Source organism: Drosophila elegans, unplaced genomic scaffold (assembly GCF_018152505.1).
Source record: "Drosophila elegans isolate 14027-0461.03 unplaced genomic scaffold, ASM1815250v1 contig_208, whole genome shotgun sequence".
Lineage (NCBI taxonomy): Eukaryota > Metazoa > Arthropoda > Insecta > Diptera > Drosophilidae > Drosophila > Drosophila elegans.
The window spans coordinates 22,191,855-22,210,896 of NW_024545578.1; positions in this window are offsets into that span (position 1 = coordinate 22,191,855).

Genomic DNA, 19,042 nt, shown 5'->3' on the forward strand with positions numbered 1-19,042 from the left:
AAACAAATAAAATTATAGAAAGATAATGCACTATATAAGGTATACAAACAAGTGGCGCAACGTAGCACATCTCGAGCAGGCCCTTCTGGTAGGCATATATAAGTTTATATAGACTAGCGACATTTCATATGAGTAGCAATTAAATTCCATGAACTTGGCTTACTTTCAAGTTATCTTACAATTTCTCACTTATAAAACGATTAAATTTTAGTTTTCGGAACAGAAGTGAAGGTTGAAGTACAATTTTGATTATGTAGATTAATTTGAGGTACATCTTGGCTAGTTAAGAACATGTGAATTGTTTGGTCTTAAAGACACATTAAAAGCTAACAGGCTATTAATTAGGCGTGCTTCTACAAGAAAATTCTGAGTACAGGTGTTCGATTGGTATTATCTCTGAAAACAATCAATATAAGACGGCAAGACTAGTATCGACTGCAAAAAGTTGTAGGACAAGAAAAGTTTATTATCATCGATACCTACGATAGTATCGAACGTTATTCAGAACTGAGTATTAATAAAAACGTGTCTAAATTCATAAATTATTTTATTTAACGCTGATTAACAAAGCAAATTATCTTGAATTCGTATTCACATCATCATTGTCATATAACGTTTCGCCATGGTGTGCAGGCCCACTGTCTCACTACTTTTATGACTTAAATTCTAAAGTGCAAATAGCCCTTAAACAAGGAGTTTATAAGCTATAATATAAAAGTTATCTATTATAAAATCTTATCTTGTTTTGGCAAGATCTACATGCAAAAAAAAAAAAAACATTACAACATTCAAAACTAAGTAAAAGAAAGCTAACTTTGATATACTGATATTATTTATACCAAATTAAAACAGTTTGGTGGGTTAACATTTTAAAACTTACGTTAATATCTCGTTTATTTTAACAAAAAATTAAACACTTTAAATTGAAAAAAATAATATAAATGAATACAGTTCTAAATAGTGTTGTATGATTAGTTTTTGTTGTTAAAATTATATTTTTATTAACAAAGTTGCCGTTTCGGAAAGCAAGAACAACATCTTCCTAAATCCGACATTTTCCCCACCCATTTATTCAGCTGAACCGCAGCCACTAGAGAATTCCCACCCCACACACCTGCCACATACGTGGGCATTATGCATCCATCATTACTCATGCCATAAACGGAATCCACTTAATCTCGCAACGAAACATCCAAACATTTATTAAAGACATCGCACGTCGAGGGTTGCCCGCCTTTTCCTGCAGATCTTTTCTCCCAATTCTCGAAGACATTCAGGCAAAAACTGCAACAAAAGGTACAATTTATAGTTCGACACCCTTGCCGGATAAGGCCAACCCCCAAGATTTGGGGGAGGGGAGGGGAGCGCACGCCAAGGACATTGGGTGGGTGGTGAAAATGAATTTGCTGCCGCCCCAAAATTTGGCAAAGACCTTGAAAAAAAAATGAAACGAGAAAGCAAGAAAGTGGGGGGCTGGAGGTGAGTGATAGAACTTTAAGCTCAAACGCCCGGCCGTATGCAATGAATATTTACGACGAGGTCCTCTGAGGATTACATTGTCGGGCTTTCGGCCTGGGGCTTTATGCAATTGTGCGCAAGTAAAAATCTAATTTATCCACCCACCACCACCCAGCAGCGCTTTGTTTGACAATTGCCTGAAATGATGGCAATGCATTGGCATGAGTTCGGATCTGCCGGCACGTAATTCATTCGGGGGAATTCCCCCACAAGGCGGGCTGGAAAAATCGCTCCGCTTACGCATATCAATGCACCCTTTTCGGGCTACTGAAATTAAAGTCCGAGGATTTGGGGTGGCTTTCCCAAGATCTCAGGGTGGGTGGCTGCTGGATGGGTGGTGGTGTGGTGTTTTGGTGGCTCTGTGGGTTTTGAAGGTCCCAATCCTCATCATAACACCACATGTTCCGAAATTCAACGGCGACGTGGCGTCTACTTCATGTAGATTTCTATCTATTCTATTGTCTGACTTTGTCGCGTGTTAAATTTCGGCATTCATTTCGTTTGATGAGGCGCAAAGTTGTGGAATTTATTGCGTACGGGAAAGAAGTTAAGTGGATTTTACGTAAATTAATGAGTTTGCCATGGGGGTTGATGGCAGCCCGATGCCATTTAAATTGCAATACTTTAGGTTGGTCATGGGTTAAGGAATGCTGGTAGTGGCAATGATTGCATAGGATCGCTAAACGGATCGTCCGAGGATCCCACTGCAGTTATTGCTCTGCTGATTTATGCGCCAAATAATAAACATCAACTGAATGCCGTAAAACATTAAGAGCGCCATCAGTTGGACATTCTGCTGTCTCCAGTGGTTGTACACAGAAAAAAAATTTTTCAACTGGCAATTGGCAGTAACTTTAGAAAATATTTTAATTCAAAATCTGCACATATTTTGAAATATATATTAAATGTTTCGAATTATAAAACAAATTATTAATAATAAAGTAAAATTAAAAATTTATTTAAATTTATGTTTTATAGCAAATTTGATTGATTTGGCATACCAAGAACACATTTAAAAAAAAAACCCAGCTTAAAGTCAACCTTAATTTTAAGTGCTCACTTTTTCTTTTGTGTAACCATCATAGTGGACATACAAAGCACCCACAATAAATTTCACTTATCAAAGTTTTCGCTAGCCGGCGGAGACCAAAATCGAGCAAAGGAAAGACGCGATGAGGGCCATTCGAAAACGGCTGAAAAGAAACCACGACGACGACTAACTTTATTGCACAGCCCCCAGATACAGATACAGATACTCGTCCTCGACGCACAGGAGGCGAAAGGCAAAGGCGACAGACGACAGGCGACGCAGGGCTGCGGGAAAATTAAATGTCTTTTGTCAACAGACGTTTGCGAAAGGAACACTAAAAAAGGAGTCGGCGGTTGGAGGAGCAGGAGCAGGACTAGGAGCAGGAGCAGGATCTGGCCGAAGACAACGGAAAGCGAACGGACAATGACGCACTTTTCGGCCAGAAGTTTGCCCACTCTGATATGCATTAAAAGCGCTTCGGAGGAGGGTGATGCCCGATGGGCGATGGTCGATGGTAGGGTGGGCGATGGTCGATGCTATAGCTATGGAGAACTCCAATGGAGCGAAGAGCAATCTCACTGTGCAAACTGGCATCATAATGGGCCACTTATCATGGCAATCACTCAGCAGTCAGTCGGTGAGTTCGCATCTGCACAGAGAAGAATACCTCTTAAGTTGGCTATCGATTTGAAATTTATTGGCAACGAAATCTGTTTTCTATCTTTAAGGCGAAAAAATTAAATGAATTTCTAGGAATATTTGTTAAGACAATGGCAATGCTTAAATTTTTTAAAGGGCTTGCTTTTAGAACTTAACGACAGATTTTATAAATTTGTTAGGTTTTATAAATGAAGACTATAATTTCAAAAGATCAGACAAATGTATTTTGGTAAGAGTTTATCTTAAATTTATCTGTGGAAAGCGTTTATCATTAGCTAATCTTTATATTTATAAATCGCAATATCAAGTCAATGGGCATGGTTTTGTTATTTTAATTATTATTCAATATTGAAGAGAATTCATTCACTTTTAATGGAAAACAAAAGAATTAGAAGAAGAAGAATTACAAATAAATATTTTTTTCTCTGCTTGAGCACAAAGTGCAACTCCAGCGTTATGTTCATGAACACCCCAGAGTTTCGCTAGCAACTTTGCTTTACTACTTTCCGATACTCAATCGTCGTTTGCCTTTTAATACTTTGGGCAAACACATTAAATGGAAATTTCGTGCAAGACGACCAACACCATCGTCCTTTGGCTCAACTGAAGAATAGTTTGTCCTGGGGGCAGAGCTTTTCGGACTGATTTTCCGAAAGTGTGGGTGGTGAGCCCATGCAAAGTGCCGGCATTTTTGGCAAACAGCAAACGCATTTTTCATGTGACATTTGCACAAAAAAAAAAAAGAAAGCAAAACAAACTTTCGCCCAAGCGTAGGACTTTCAGCCGACTGTTTGATCTCTTCACATTGCATTGCCTTCCAGAGTTTTTTTATTTCTCCCCCATTTCCCCATTTTTGCCGGCCTGGGAAATCCTTGCGTCAATATGCCCGAAAAACAGTTTGGACATTTTTTCTCGTTTCGAGTGTTTTATAAATAAAAGTTCGCTTTTTCTCACTCCGCCTCGATGGCTCTGAGGAAAAAATTTCTGTGTGTTTACTTTGAAAATTGCTGTGATTCGGGCCAGTTCGTTTGCATTCCTTGGAAGCAGGACCAAAAAGGGAGGAACTGAAGTGGCGTCTCTTAAGGGGGTTTAAAATTGAATGATTGTTGAATTAGCAGATTAAAATTATTCGCCCTGAGGAGACTTCCCATAATGAGAATTTTCAGTGTGCCTGCGGTTAGAATTAATAGCAATTTAAATATAAATCAAATACATAATTTTTTCACATCATCATCAATAAAATCAGTTGGTTTAATATAATAATCCTTTGTAAAAAAAAAGTTGGCTTTAAAAAAGCTCATTTTTTTAAAATATATATTCCATTGCATAATCTTGAACCTATAAAAACAAAATTCACAATCACATTATACATTTCAAAATAAAAAAAAATGTAATTTATTACAAAAACGAGTCATTGTTAAAACATAATCATTGATGTACAAACCTCAGCTAAAGTGAAAAAATAACACTTATAAATGAAATCAGATCTAATTTTGGACCCAAACAAAACTAGAAATAAATTGAAATTCAAGTTCAAATTGTGTTTGTCGCATTTGTATCTGCATAGGCATATGTACATATATGTATCTGCTAAGGCATTTGTATATGTATCTGCATATTTGTATATACAACTGAAGCTGCAGCTCAGGACCCGTCTTTCGGCATCTAAGAGTGCCTAATTAATTGTCAAACATTGCGCGCTATGTGACGTTAATAAATGTCAACTAAATGAGCTGCATGTACAGAAGCCAAGCGAGGCGAGACGAACTACTGAAATGGATGTGGTCCCGGGAATCGGGGATAAGGGGATATGGGGATCCTTGAGGGGACGAGTCCCTAAACAGATGCTGATGATGCAGACTGGGGCTACTTAGTGGCGTTGCCAATGCCACATGTTGCACTCGCCGCCGAAAACAAATGAAAACTATTTTAAGCCGATTGTCTGTCGAGTGGCAGGCAGGTGTGACTGAAACTTTGTCTTTCTACAGTGAAAAAAAATATGCGGTATATATATTCCAATAAAATATAAAACGATCAATTATTAGTAACTTTAATTTGAAGGAAATTGGATGACAAGCACCATTACATTTTTATTAAAAGCAATTTTAAAATGTTCACATACTAATTTAATCAATTAGATTCAATTACAGCTTATTCAATAACAATGTCTTATAATACAAAAAATATATATGTAATTTTTGTTAGAAGAAATTTTTAACATTTTTACAAACAAAAGTAATCAAATAAATTTCTGTTACTTTGGAGCTAGTTTTAATAATAATGTCTTAAAATACAAAAAATATATATTTGATTTGGAAGATTTATAAGTTAAAGCAGTTTTAGATAATGTTAATCATAATTTGTAAGATGTATGTTGATTTGGCATATAATTTAATAAACTGAAGTGTGAAGCTGATTGATAGGTATTTATTTTTCTCTGTGCAAATCCGTCTCCTTCGAATCTCCTCGGTCTGTTTACCAAATTAGATGCATTTGAATTGATGTGCGTGCATAAATTACGTCTCAAATCCGTATCTCACTTCGGCTCTGGTTTGCTCGGTGGGTTTCTTGCGTTTGGGTTGGGTTGGGCGACTGCCTGTGGACAAGTTTAAATTAAATGTTTAACATTCAATCAGGGCCGTTGGCCAACTCTAACTACTTGTAACTCCAGCCAAAGCGAACCCCTGTCTGTGTCAGCAGTTGAAATGCATTTGTAAACTTTTCTATTTGTCAGATGCGATGTGCGATGTGCGAGATACGAGCTTCGAGCTTCGAGGTACATAAACTTATTCACCTCTCCCTTCTAAACTTGCAATCAAGGCAACTTCCTGCCTGCCGCTTTCACACTTTAATTTCCGGTCTTTATTGTTATAGTTTCTTTGGGTTTATGTTACGGTTTCGGCTTGAGTTGAACTGCGTTCTGGTTGAGTTCAGCTGACAGGCTCTATATGGCTCAAGTGGTTTCGGTGATCTGTCATTCGACGAGGAGGGGAGCTCAAAAGCGACTAGGATGTGGACAACCGCGTTTTGGAATTGAAAAGTTAGACGGGAAAATTAATTAACATGAAGGAGCACATCGCAGAAAGTTAATGAGTAGATCTGGCAAATTGTTTTTGAAGCAGTCGTTAGTTTTTAATTATATGCTGCACCTAGAAAATATATTTCCAAAAAGAGTTTTAAATTTGTATTAATTTATACTAAGCAAAACTTTACATAAAGAAAACATATAAATTCACCAGAATACTTATAATAAATATGTTAAAAAACTTGGGCTTAAAAAAACAAATTATTTCTCATAGGTTTATAACGACTCAAGCAATATTGTTTATTTGCAAATGACTTTTTGTAATTAGCCATAAGTTTATTTCTCATAGGTTTATAACGACTCAAGCAATATTGTTTATTTGCAAATGGCTTGTTGTACTTAGCCATAAGTAAAAAAACAAATATTTCAAGCTCATAACTCTTCTTATTACACTTTTTCTGACAATGTGTACGACTGGCTTTAAGCATGTGGTAATGGTAAGTGATCAGCTCTCACTGCAAGCGAATTTAAACTCCAGCCAAAGGCCAACTTTCCCTAACTTCCTGATATATCATTGACATATCATCCAGCTGAACTTTCGCATCTGGCCCCGGGCTAACAACCTTCAGCAGACACACACACACAAAAAAAAAGAAACGAGACTTGGCAAGCTGAATCCGCTTTTCACCTGCATGCAAAGCCACCGAGGAAATCTCCTCTTACCTTGGGTCACTTTCATCTCTGCACGCCATAGAAGGGTTTACACCGTGGAGCGGGGATTCCCCGGCACCACACACACTTAACCCACCCGCACACACTTGTCTCATTTGGTATTTGTTCTACGTTGAAAGTGTGAAAGCGGCGTAGAGGTGTGGGAAACATGATATAAATATGCGCTTGGGGTTAAATTCTATTTGAACTTTCTACATCCGTTTTTGTGCTGACGAAATGGAGATCACAAGCGGCAGAAGCGGCAGAAGCGGGGAAACATTTCATTCACACTTTCATTACAGTGCAGTCTGTAGAATATATTGCACCCCCGGGGCGTTTGTCACAATCCGTAAACGGAGTCTGACTCTGAGTCCGAGTCAAAGTCAAAGTCAGCGATGGACCCTCGAACTGAGGAGATATAAGTACAAGTATATAATAGTAGTATTTGCATTGCCAGGCGGAAGTTCTCTGTGGCAATTGCAATGGAATTTCAACTTTTCTCCAGATACCTTTGGATATCTTTCACATCGCCACAATGCAGCGCAATTAGTTGATAGCCCGCCTCGTGCAACTCATTTCCCGAACAACATCAGGGAAAATAGGAAAATAACGCCCAGTCACGCGGCTACATTAATCAACATTGGCTGCAGTCCCGCGAAGCAAGTTGCAAGTTGCCTGTTTTTAGTTGCCAGTTTTTAGTTGCCAGTTGCATTCCATTCGGATGTAGGTGCCGGGTTCGGTTCAGCTCAGTCCAGCTCTGTTCCGAAGATTAATTAAGGTCAGCAGGGAGTTCAAGCTCAAAAGAATGCCGCCTCCAAAGGCTGACCTAGTCCAGTCATGCCAACTAATATGGGAAGCGCGGCGGAGTCTTCTCGATTCTCACTTCCTTCCCTTCACTACTAAATCAAATGCCTTCACCTTTAGGCCCCTGCACTTAAAAATAAATATCTAAAATTAAATTCTTGTATTGCAGCATAAACTTATGTTATTAAAAGCAATAAATTAGTTTCAATTTTTTGAAAAATTACTAATTTTAAGATTTATTAATTTTGTAAGGATTTTTGTTTATTAAATAATTATTAGAAGAATTATTGTTTATGATTAAAAAAATATTAATAGATTAACATATTTGAAAATTTTATATTTTATTATTCTAGCCCAAATGTAATATTTTAAAATCGTTTCATGTGTATAAATTTATATTTAAAGTAAGATCACATGATTTGAATAAAATGATTATTAATATAAAACCTAATAAAATGACTTTGAAACTCCTTTTAAATATTTCAGAAATGATTTTAAATTAATTTATCTTTATGAATTGTGCATATTAAAATTTTTAAATATATATAAATACATAAAAGGTAATGGGTGAGTCAAGTTAAATATATGCTTCTACTCACAAAAAAAATTGTCATTGAAACTAAACTATTGTTACATAAATTAAAACTATGCGGTATGAAAATTTTTTCACAAATATGAGTATTAACTTAAAACCACGAAAGTATCAAAATAAAACTTATGTGGTTTACAATAAAGCCTTGGACTGCAGTATTAGACTCTTTTGTATAGAAATGAAACAACAAATTATATAAGCTATATTTTTTAGTATCGAAGCAATACTTATACTTTAATACTATCCGTAGTTTATTTTCAAGACACTCTTATATAAACATAACTTGTAGCTTAGAGGAGTCATTAGCTCGGAAATAGTTGAGTGTATTTCTTATTCTCATTTTGGGTTTTCTTAAATATTTTTCCAAGTGTAAGATCAAAGCCCCGTACACAGTAGCGCAGTTAGAGAAGTGCTTCCGAAATCTGACTTGACTTGAAGGCATCATGATGCATGTCGAATGCAGGGTAATGAGCGGGGGGTGGTCCACCATATGGGGTCCACATCGATATTGTTAAAGGGAGAAATGTACGATGAAATCGGCTTCAGGAGTCATCAAACATCATCAATTTAGTCAATGGTCAGCCCACTGGGGTGTCGCTGCACTTCCAAATTGCAAAGTCAAACCGAATGAACTTTTTCTGGGGGGATGACCCTCAGCCCGGGAAGCTTACAAGTAATTAAGGGTGGCAATTTTAAGACGAATCCTTGGGGTAAGGTGTTCCCCCGAATGGTTCGATGGATTCGTTCGGATTGGACATGTAATTGAGGGGGGTTCGCCGTGGGGGTGTCGCTTCTGTCGCTTCTAACGCTTCTGACGCCCTGAAGTACGTGATAAGGGCATTAATGATGGCTAAGCCGCCACCTCCGGACAACCAAATAAAACTTGATGAGTTTCAATTATTCTTCAGACAGGGAAATGCCTGATGATAAGTCGAATTTTAACTAAGAATGCTTCTATAAGCAATTAACTTCCGTTCCTCTCTTTGTTTTAGATCTTGGATAAAGAAAGTCATCAGCTTTATTAGATGAGTGTTCAAAATAGTGAAAACTTAATTGGAATTCAATTTAAGATAAAACATGAACTTTTTTATAGATGAAAAGTGGGAAACCAAGTTAGAGTTAAATACAAGCACTGTTATGCAGTTCATAAAAGAAAGGCAAAGGAAAATAAAAGAAGTGCTCTCACTTCTTAACCATTAAATATTAGTCAAAGGAAATTAGTTTTCTTTCTGCCATTTCATAAAGAGTTCTAAATTGAAAAGCAGCGTTTATTGCGTAAATTGAATGCATAAAGCTATTCCTTTTTAACTCATTGGCGAAATGTCTTTCAAATAAATGCAAATGCTAAGAAATTATAATAAATTAGTCAGCCAAAACACAAATTGAATAAATAAATTGCTTCTTACCTAGAAGAAAATTCTAATAAATTAGTTCACCGAAACCATAATTGCCCAATCCAGTGTATGAACCACAAGCTGAAAGATTATTTACGGTCAAGAGGAAACCACATCCATCAATATTTTGCACCTTGCTGCTCTGTTTTCATTCTCAGCATCATTACGGATTCTAACCACAGGATCTCAGTCAGACAACGTCCTTCTCACTTGGAATTATCAAATTGCACCTGCTGAATTCATTAAATTTTGCTAACGATCTGCCTGAAAAGCCTGCAAACCAGACACAAAAACCAAAAAAAAATACAACCCAAACAAACCGAAATATTTGTCTTCAGCTGTTTAAAGTGCTACACATAACCCAGCGCAAACATCATTAATTTTGCACGTAATTATGTGAGCCAAGTGGTGTAACACCTAACCGAAAACCAGACCAAAAAACCCCGCCAACCAAGCTGCAAAAACACAAAACTGTAAATCAGTGCAATTAAATGCGACTTTTCAGCAAAATGTACCGAAAATTTATGACAACAAACGAGACTAATTACGCGACGAGGAACAAGAAAACCGAAACGAGCGAAAATCTGATGATGAAGTTGGGGCGACGATGAAGTCGGCGACATTGTAGATACTGCGAATTGAGCGTAATAAAAAAGTCCTCTTGCCAAAAGGCGCGACAATAAAGCCCTAAACGAGACCAGAACCAACATTAATCAAGAAACTAATGAGAGCAGACTCGCCGGGGAAAAGTATCTAGTCTGGACAGGAACTTATCGCCAACTCGTCATCGATATTTTGGCCAGCAATACATCAAACAGAAAGTATACCCTGGAGTTGAGGCACAGCCCACTTAACTAAACTGACAGTTCAGCTGCTACAATTTAGTCGATTAACGTCAGATCAGCAGACGATTCAGACTTTTTGAATCCCTGTTTCGGGGGATCAGCCCGTTGCGATCGTTGTTTCCCTCTTTTTTTTTTTTTGGCCCGGCAACCTGTCGTAATCAATTTCAGGCAGTCGTCTGGGCCCGAAAAAGTGGCAGCTGCTTGGCCTGGTCAACAAACAACGGCCAAAATCACTAAGTGGCCCTCATTGCCGCAGGTAGCTGACGGCAGCAGACGGCACCAGGAGGCACGATCATTGATCAATGATCTTCAGGACAAAGGCCAATCCAGCAGCGAGTACGATTATGCACTTAAAAAAGGGAATTTGATTCTTAAACTTTTACGTAAAACTCAATCCTTAAAATGTAATTAAGCTCCTGTTAAGGATTTTAAATAATGAAAGAAGGTACTTAAGCTTTTGAACTTTTTTCTAAATCAAAAATAATCAATTACAAATTTTACACTTTTTAAAATACTTTGAAATAAAAGTACTTTATCAGCTTATACAGTCATTTTATTGTATATGAACTATTACAATTCCTTTTTTTATGAATATTTGTAGTAAAGACATAAAAAATTAAAAAAAACTGTATAATTATAATAATATTTATTCTTTATTTTGTATTCTTTTACGAGTAATTTTACAATAAATCTTTTAGGTAATTAATGCCTCTTTACACTGTATTAGTTTATTTAATAGCTTAATGGTTGCAATGTTAATAAAATGGTAATTTACTTGTGAATATATTAATTACATTTTCAATTTATTAACTTTTGCCGGTATTTAAGTTACTCAACAAGCAAAGCAAACAATTTTTTTCGAGTGTTTTATTAAACTCAAGCAGTGGGCAGGTGACTTTTTACCTTCTGCTGTTTCGTTTGAATTATGAAATTATGCATCTCAAAGAAAGTTAATCCCCGCAGATGCGTATTCCCCCATTGAGTGCCAGTGCCAGAGATTTCCTAACGTTACATGATATGTGACCAGATCAGATCTCTATCACCATCGAGTCAGGCCATCAGAAGTGTAATTAAAAATCGTTCATGTGGCTCGTTTCGATTATCTGTGTATGGGAATCTATTGATTGCCTTTCCTGGAACCGCGCTGCTGGCTTGTTAGTTTAACAAGCTGGAGGAGAAGCTGCGACTACCAAAAGCCAGGAGACTGCGGCTGACCATTTGTTGGGCCGGAATTAATGGTCAGCCGAGGTCCAGGGCCCCATCTGTTGTTGGCCAAAGGCTAGAGAGCCATACGATTTTGGTGGCCCGAACGCGTGTCTGCATTTAATTTAATAATATGGTGTCATGTAGCAGTTGTTAGGATGCGCTAAATGCCCCATCCTTTGTCTACGAAAACTCGGACTGGCATCTGTCTGAGTCAGAACTGTGTAACCCAATGCCAGACAGCTCTCGTAGACAAAAGCAAGCAAACCCAGACCCAGAACCTGAACCTCAATGGAAATTATAGCAAAGTGTTGTTCATTTGAGAGGACATGGACTCTATAGGTTCGCATTTGAATGCTAACAAGGGCGTGCGCTGAATGGTCTTTAAAGTAGGTGCCTGAAAATGGTTGAAATTCCCTATAATTAAATACGAGAAAGTGCATAAAGATCCTTCGGTTGAACAACTGCCGATAGCCGATCCAGTTACCTCAAGTGCCGGCTCTTAGTTTGCGCTTCTACTTAACAGCTTAAGATCGTATCTTTAAGTACGTGAAAGAATCGTGAGATATGATGCAAATATCAGTTAGGTATCGCCACTTGAGCTGACCACACAGTCACTTTCCCAAGTCACCCTTAGATGTATAAGATAGCTGGAAAAATGCGGATTAATTTTAGCTTGTTTGGTATACCCAAAAATAGAAGAGGAAGTATTAGGTTCTTGTAAGTTACTAAACAAACTATGATGTTATTGATAACAATACTAAATTTATGTTTCGAATAATATATATAATAATTATTATTAGAAAAATAAACTTATATATTATAATATTATAAAATTTATTCAAATAATATAGTTTATAGGTATTATTCCCATAATATAATGACCAGTGCTTTAACAATAAGCATATGCTTGAAGCGATGGTATAAAATATTGAATAAATTAAAGTAAACTAAAGTCGTCTAAGCCATGTTTATTTTAAGGTATCCTTATCTATTTATCTATATATATCAATTAATTATATGTTTAATCAATTATAACTGGCACATTGAAGAAAACATATATTACTTGTACCGTCAGGATAATAAAAAAAAATAAATAAAATAATGCATTGTTAATCACCATTACTTCATTTATAGGTAGTATGGAATAAATTTAAATTACTACTTTGTACTGAATTAGGTTTAAAGTAAGATAATTTAAAATTCCTATATGGTGTTAAAGTGCTTTGGTAGATTAAAGAAAATTCTAGCCATGAAATAAGCCAAACACATAATACCTTATCTTTATGTGAATCACATTGTAGTAATCCAATCTCATATCTGCCACAACAACATTACCACTCTGCTAAAGTAGAATTCCTAAAAAGCGCTCATGTTTATTTGCATTCATGTTAGCATGCCATAATTCGTTTGATATTATTCTCGGTTTTTTACGCTGTCCTTCTCCTGATTATCATGCTGCGTGTCCCATCAGTGGAGTATCCTCGCACTTATTACATATGCAAATGGCAAACAGATTTATATACACCGAAAAATGTTGATAGGACTCCAACCAACTTTTATTCCCCAACTTTGCAACTGTGGAACTCCGCCATCGCCATTGCCATCCCCCGCATACCATTCAAATGCAAATCCCCAAACTAATTTCTGTTTCGACAAAATATTCACGGCCCGTTGCACTTTTGTGGGGCCACACATCAGACGGGATATCAACCCTTTCGAGGGTTCAGATGGGTTCGCCAGCTGGTCCATGGCTGAAATGCACAGCACCAACAGCACACTACATAATACATAATACAATCGTAAAATTTGTTGCCACAAAAGCCACTTGGAAATATTAAAAACAGCCGCAGGACAATGACAGTCACGCTCTCCAATAAATCGCTTACGCCCAACTTTTCCCTCCGCTCCTCGACGAGTGATGAAAAATTTTCCATTTTCATTTCTATGCTACTTACATCCAATAAAATCTAATAATTTTCGGGCATCATTTTGGGGGTTGCGTTGCCAATTTCTGGAAGGCTGTCGCTGACAAAACAGCTACAAACAATTGGCAACACTTGTTTGTGGGTGGATGGCAGTTGGTGGGGGGCGGGGGGAAAACCACCCTCAAGTAGTGCACTTTCGGGGGGGGGATTATCCAAGAAAATTGGGGGAGTTATTGCAATCAAAACGAAATCATTTTTATGCGATCCCCGCTTTCATTCCGCACGACATGCTCTCTCCTCTGATATATGCGATGTAATTAAAGTCCGGACCACGAAATCAGTTTTGGTTTAGTGCAATAGTTTTGCGGTGGCCTCCGCTGAATGAGGGGGTGGCACGAAGGCCATGGCGGTGGGTGGAATAGTGGGTGGTGGGGCGTGTCGGTTGATTGCAAATTGGTCCATGGCCTGTTGGTGACGTGTCTTTGATTACGCCGCAAGTCGCTGGCGCTGTCATCGTGTTCCCGGCTTCTGGTTTCTCGTTTCTCGCTTCTGGCCGAGATTCCCGGATTCCCGGACTCCTTGCTGTTTGTTTTTAATATAAATGCAAATTTCGCCAACGGCATTCGCCAGGCGTCGTCCATGGTACATATGTGTGTGTGTGTGTGTGTATGTGTGTGTGTATGGGCCTGTTCCGGAGATCTGTCATAATTAATATTTTGAAGCTTTGGCTTTGGTCACGGCATCGCAATGCGTGCGGATGTCTAGTACTAGTTGCAGGACGCATATTAAACAGAATGTCTGTCAGGCACTCGAAGAAAACTCTTCAAAAGATAATCTTAATTTGGTTTCAAGTGCAATTAAATGGAAATAATGAGTATACTTATTTAAAAGTAAGGTGATGTGTGTATTGTATTGCGTAATGTATGTGTGTATTAAAATACACATATAGAGTTAAATAAACATACTGGCAACGTTTAAATTAAACAAATAAAGTGCCATCTAAAACAAAACTTAGTTAGAAGCATTTACTAATATTTAAAATATAATATAATGCATGTGCTTAAACAAAATATATAAATGTTTGGAATTATACAATAACAATAATGCCTCAAATGGGAGATTTGTAAGTCTACAAGAGTCACTTACATTTATAAACATTAATTTTAAATACACATTTAAATACCATTAAATCTCTAGTTACACCAAAGTATTTATTGCCAAAGTTTTGTTTTCGATTCGATAAATAAATTGAATAGCATTTATTTAAGCAACATATTTTTGCGAGTGGGGCCCAAACAACTATGCCGCCGGCCTATGAGCAGTTTTAATGCAATCTAAAGTTTTTGACAGTCCCGCACTTCACTTTCGTATCTGTGTGCTGAGCCCAAAAGGATCACGGTCCAGTGTCCTGTCTTCTGTCTCCAGTGACCAGAGTCCTGTGAGGGTCCTGGTCCCTTTCGAGAGCCGGGTGAGGGTTTAATTTATGACTTGCAATTAGCAGTTGGCAAATGTGTAATTTTCATAGATGCAGAGACCTTCCGGAGTTGATATATGTATAATGATAGGACATGCCGCCATGGCATATTCGGGCTAATCGAGATTTGAATTTCCCAGCCATTTTGGACAAAGGGCAGCTTAAACTTTTAAGTGGAGTTGAATTTGCCCAATATTAGGTTGCCATTTAATTGTGGTAATCTTACGCTACTCGAAAAGTTGTAAATTCAGCACAAAGTTTCAACTAATTTGCGTCAAAATGTGAAGCTTAATCTGGGTCAGCTTATCATAATAAATAGTTCACAAAAGTAACTTTAATCTGCGCCTGAACAAGTTTTTCATTACAACGATTTATGGTGGAAAATAAAATCAGCAACTATCCCGCAAAAGAGCCAAAGTTCAGTACTCCAGATTCCTTAACAATTCAACGCACTGCAGCAGTAATTTCTCCGCTCCAGACATTCGTTCTTCGTAAGCTGCAAAGGCAAGCTCAAATATTTATAATGCTGTCCGACACTTGGTTGACCACAACTGCTGGCCCGGCCAAGAACATTGACCGCAGCCCGAAAAAAAAAAACAACACACTCGAATCGGGGCAATCGGAGGGGAGGGGAGGGAAAGACAATAAATTGATTTTTGTATCTCCTCGGCGAACAAGTGCAGGATCCCGGCAAAAGGAATACACATATACATATATCCAGAGCGTTCGCTTGCTCGCACACGCCCCGATAATTATGAAATTTGAGCCAAAGGAAATCTAAAAAAACCCAAAAACACAAAAAAATGAACAGAACAAAAATTCTACAGAAAGCAAAAATCAATTTATGAAGCGAACACGCCCCGAAAACTTTCGAGGAGCGACGTTTAACTGCAAAACGCCCAACTGCAAGGCGTGTCCAGGCAACAGACATTTGAAAGGATACAAGGCGAAGGACCGAAGGAGCGAAGGAGCGAAGGACAATGCCGGGCAGCAGCATATGCGAAAGGGATAATAATTCACCGGCCGTAAGGCGATGGGAACAATGGTCGCATAACTCAGCCGCGCCAGATGAACTAAGGACATGTAGGGATACAGCGAAATGACCGACCGCATTATGGACTTGGGATCGGCCCTAACTCAAAGGACACGCGCACAGCGGGATATGTGCGATGTCCTTTGGCCAGCGTTTGATGTGCGGCGGCTGAGACTAGAAATTGACATTTAATGAGCAGAATCCTCGCTCCCACGCAGCCTCGATGCTAGTTTTCTTTCAAACACTAAAACAAAAATATTAAAAATGTTCTTAATATTTTATTATTTTACCCAACAGCCTATTAAGTATAAGTATATAAACTTAGGCGATGGATTTAAAAATATAAATTTCTGAAAACTATGAAACCAATTTGTTTTGCTTAATTCTTAATTCTGTTTTAAACAGTGCAACAAAAGTATAAACCTAGCTTTTTTTGAAGCAATATTGTATGGTAAATACCAATAAAGTAAGCTGACTTTTTATTTCTTTATATTTTTTTTAGCATTAATATGAAGTAAGAAATACAATAACTATATAAATAAGACTTTTTGAGGAAATAAATTTATATTTCAAATGATTTAAATAGTTTAAAATGTTTAAGAAACACCTTGGAAATATGAAAAAAAAATCTTTTTTTAGCCTTGATACTTGGACTCAAATTAAAAATGATTTTTTTAGCAATAGAGATAACATCGAATTTTTCTTGAGTGTCATCATAAATCCCGGCTAGCCAGGAGCTCGTTTGTGCAACACCTTTTGTTATCGCCGAAAACACTTGTCCTGGGGTCCCAGTGCTCCTCGCTGCTCAGTCGGTTGGCAAATATTACATTGTTACCTGGACTGTCGCTTGTTTGTTGTCTGGTGTCCGTCTGGTCGATGGGGATTTTCGATTAGCTCTCACACATATCAAAATCGGACGTTAATTGTTTTCAGGTTCGTGGCATGTCAACAGCTTCGAGCACGTCGCCGGGTTCAACGATATTTTCTGCCCGATTTATCTGTCTAGCCGGTTAAATTTTATGGAATTGTTTTGTTTGCTTACACTGAGATTGCAACAATTACGTATGAATCATGGTTGCAAGGCAGGGTCTTTACGTCTGGGCTTAAGGAGTGTTTTAATGTGATTTTTGGTCACTATATTAGTTTTTAATGATCACTCATTTTAATTGACAATGAACGTATACACAAGTTGCCTAAAAATAAATTAGTTTAAGAATATCCTAAAATTTGTTCTTATATAACTGATGTTCCAAAAAAAAATGCAAACTTTATTTTAAAGCTTGGCTAAAACTTTTAATTACAAAAATAAAATACTTTTCAAACTTAAAGTGCTATTGATTGCCTTGCATGTGGCATTTCTTTGCTTACAAGCAATTTGTACTTGCTATTAAAATCACAGTTTCCTTCATTTCACACAAATTAACTTTGAATGGAGTGCTCGCAAATCGCTTGACTTTTGCGCTTTTGTTTGCCCTTCCAATGAATTAAAAACCCTGGCACACACGCAAACATATCAGCGCAATGCAAACAAGTGCTGAGGCGAGACAAGGGTCCTCCACTTTGACCACATTGCGGCCAAGTACTGGTCGCATTTTGGCCCAACAGCACCAGCTGTTGTTGCGATCCACCCACCCAAGGTCCAAACAAAACCCACCCACCCAGTCAGCCATCCATACACCCACCACCTTGCAGCCACCACAAATTCCACCCGCGAAACAACCGACTGAATTCTAATAATTTTAAACAAAAACAAACTTTCTGGCCACATGCCTCATGCCCATGCACTTCGGCATTATAGAAATTACAATGAGCGAGTTTAGAGAATTCGTTTCGAAATTTCACGCCACCGTCTGTGACGAAATTTTTTTATGCCAAAGGACAAGTGCAGCGTCGCAGGATAACTTGATGAGTCACCCCCTTTTTCAGAGCGGCAACCCCCGGGTGGCAAGTGGAAATACATAGGTTGCTGCAACACGAAACCGAATCCGAGACCCAAAAAAGCATCGCAACCCCGTAGACACACAGTTGCCACTTTTAATCAGCATGAAAGTTCCCATTCTGCCCGGCTGTTCAGCTATTTAAGGGTCCCGGAGATTCCCCCGAATTAAAAACTCAGCCGAAAATGAAAATTTCTATACTGCGTTAGTTTTGTTTTCTGTTCGTGGCGAAATAAATGAATGCATGAATTCCAAAGCAATTTTGATGTTGACATTGAGTAATGTTGGCTCCGTTCAGCCTGGCTGCTTTATTCCTACAGCTCCTTCGGTGGGTGGTTGTTTGGTTTGGCATTTTCATATCATTTTCGAATATTACATGCGGATTAGCATTTCCTCATTGGGATTGCAACAAAACGTGTGCCCATCTATTGGGGGGGTTTTCGGTGGGGTGTTTTGGTCGATGGCATGGGGAGCACTGCAAAAGGGGGTGGCTCACTGCAGTGGGTGGGTGGTTTGCCCTTTTGTCTGGGGGAGTGTGCTGTCGATTACCCTCGGAAGGTGTTTTTTAGTGCCCTTAAAGGTTTTTGTTCCAAAGAAATTAAAGTTGTTAGCATATTGCCGAAATACGGAAATTGACGCAGGAAGAGATAAAAGTAACAATGAAGGTTTGGGAAAAAGGGTTACACAATAACACAGGTAAGTTCGTTAAAAGCACTTTAGGAAAATTGTGGAATAATTAGAAAAAAAATGTTGTCGTTAAATACATTGTTTAATAAATATAGTTAATAAAATTAAAAGTATAGAATACGGTCATCCCAAATATGTAGTTTAATTAACCCCAGTTCTTGTTATTTTACATTAACTCAGATGAATTTAAAGAAGTAATAA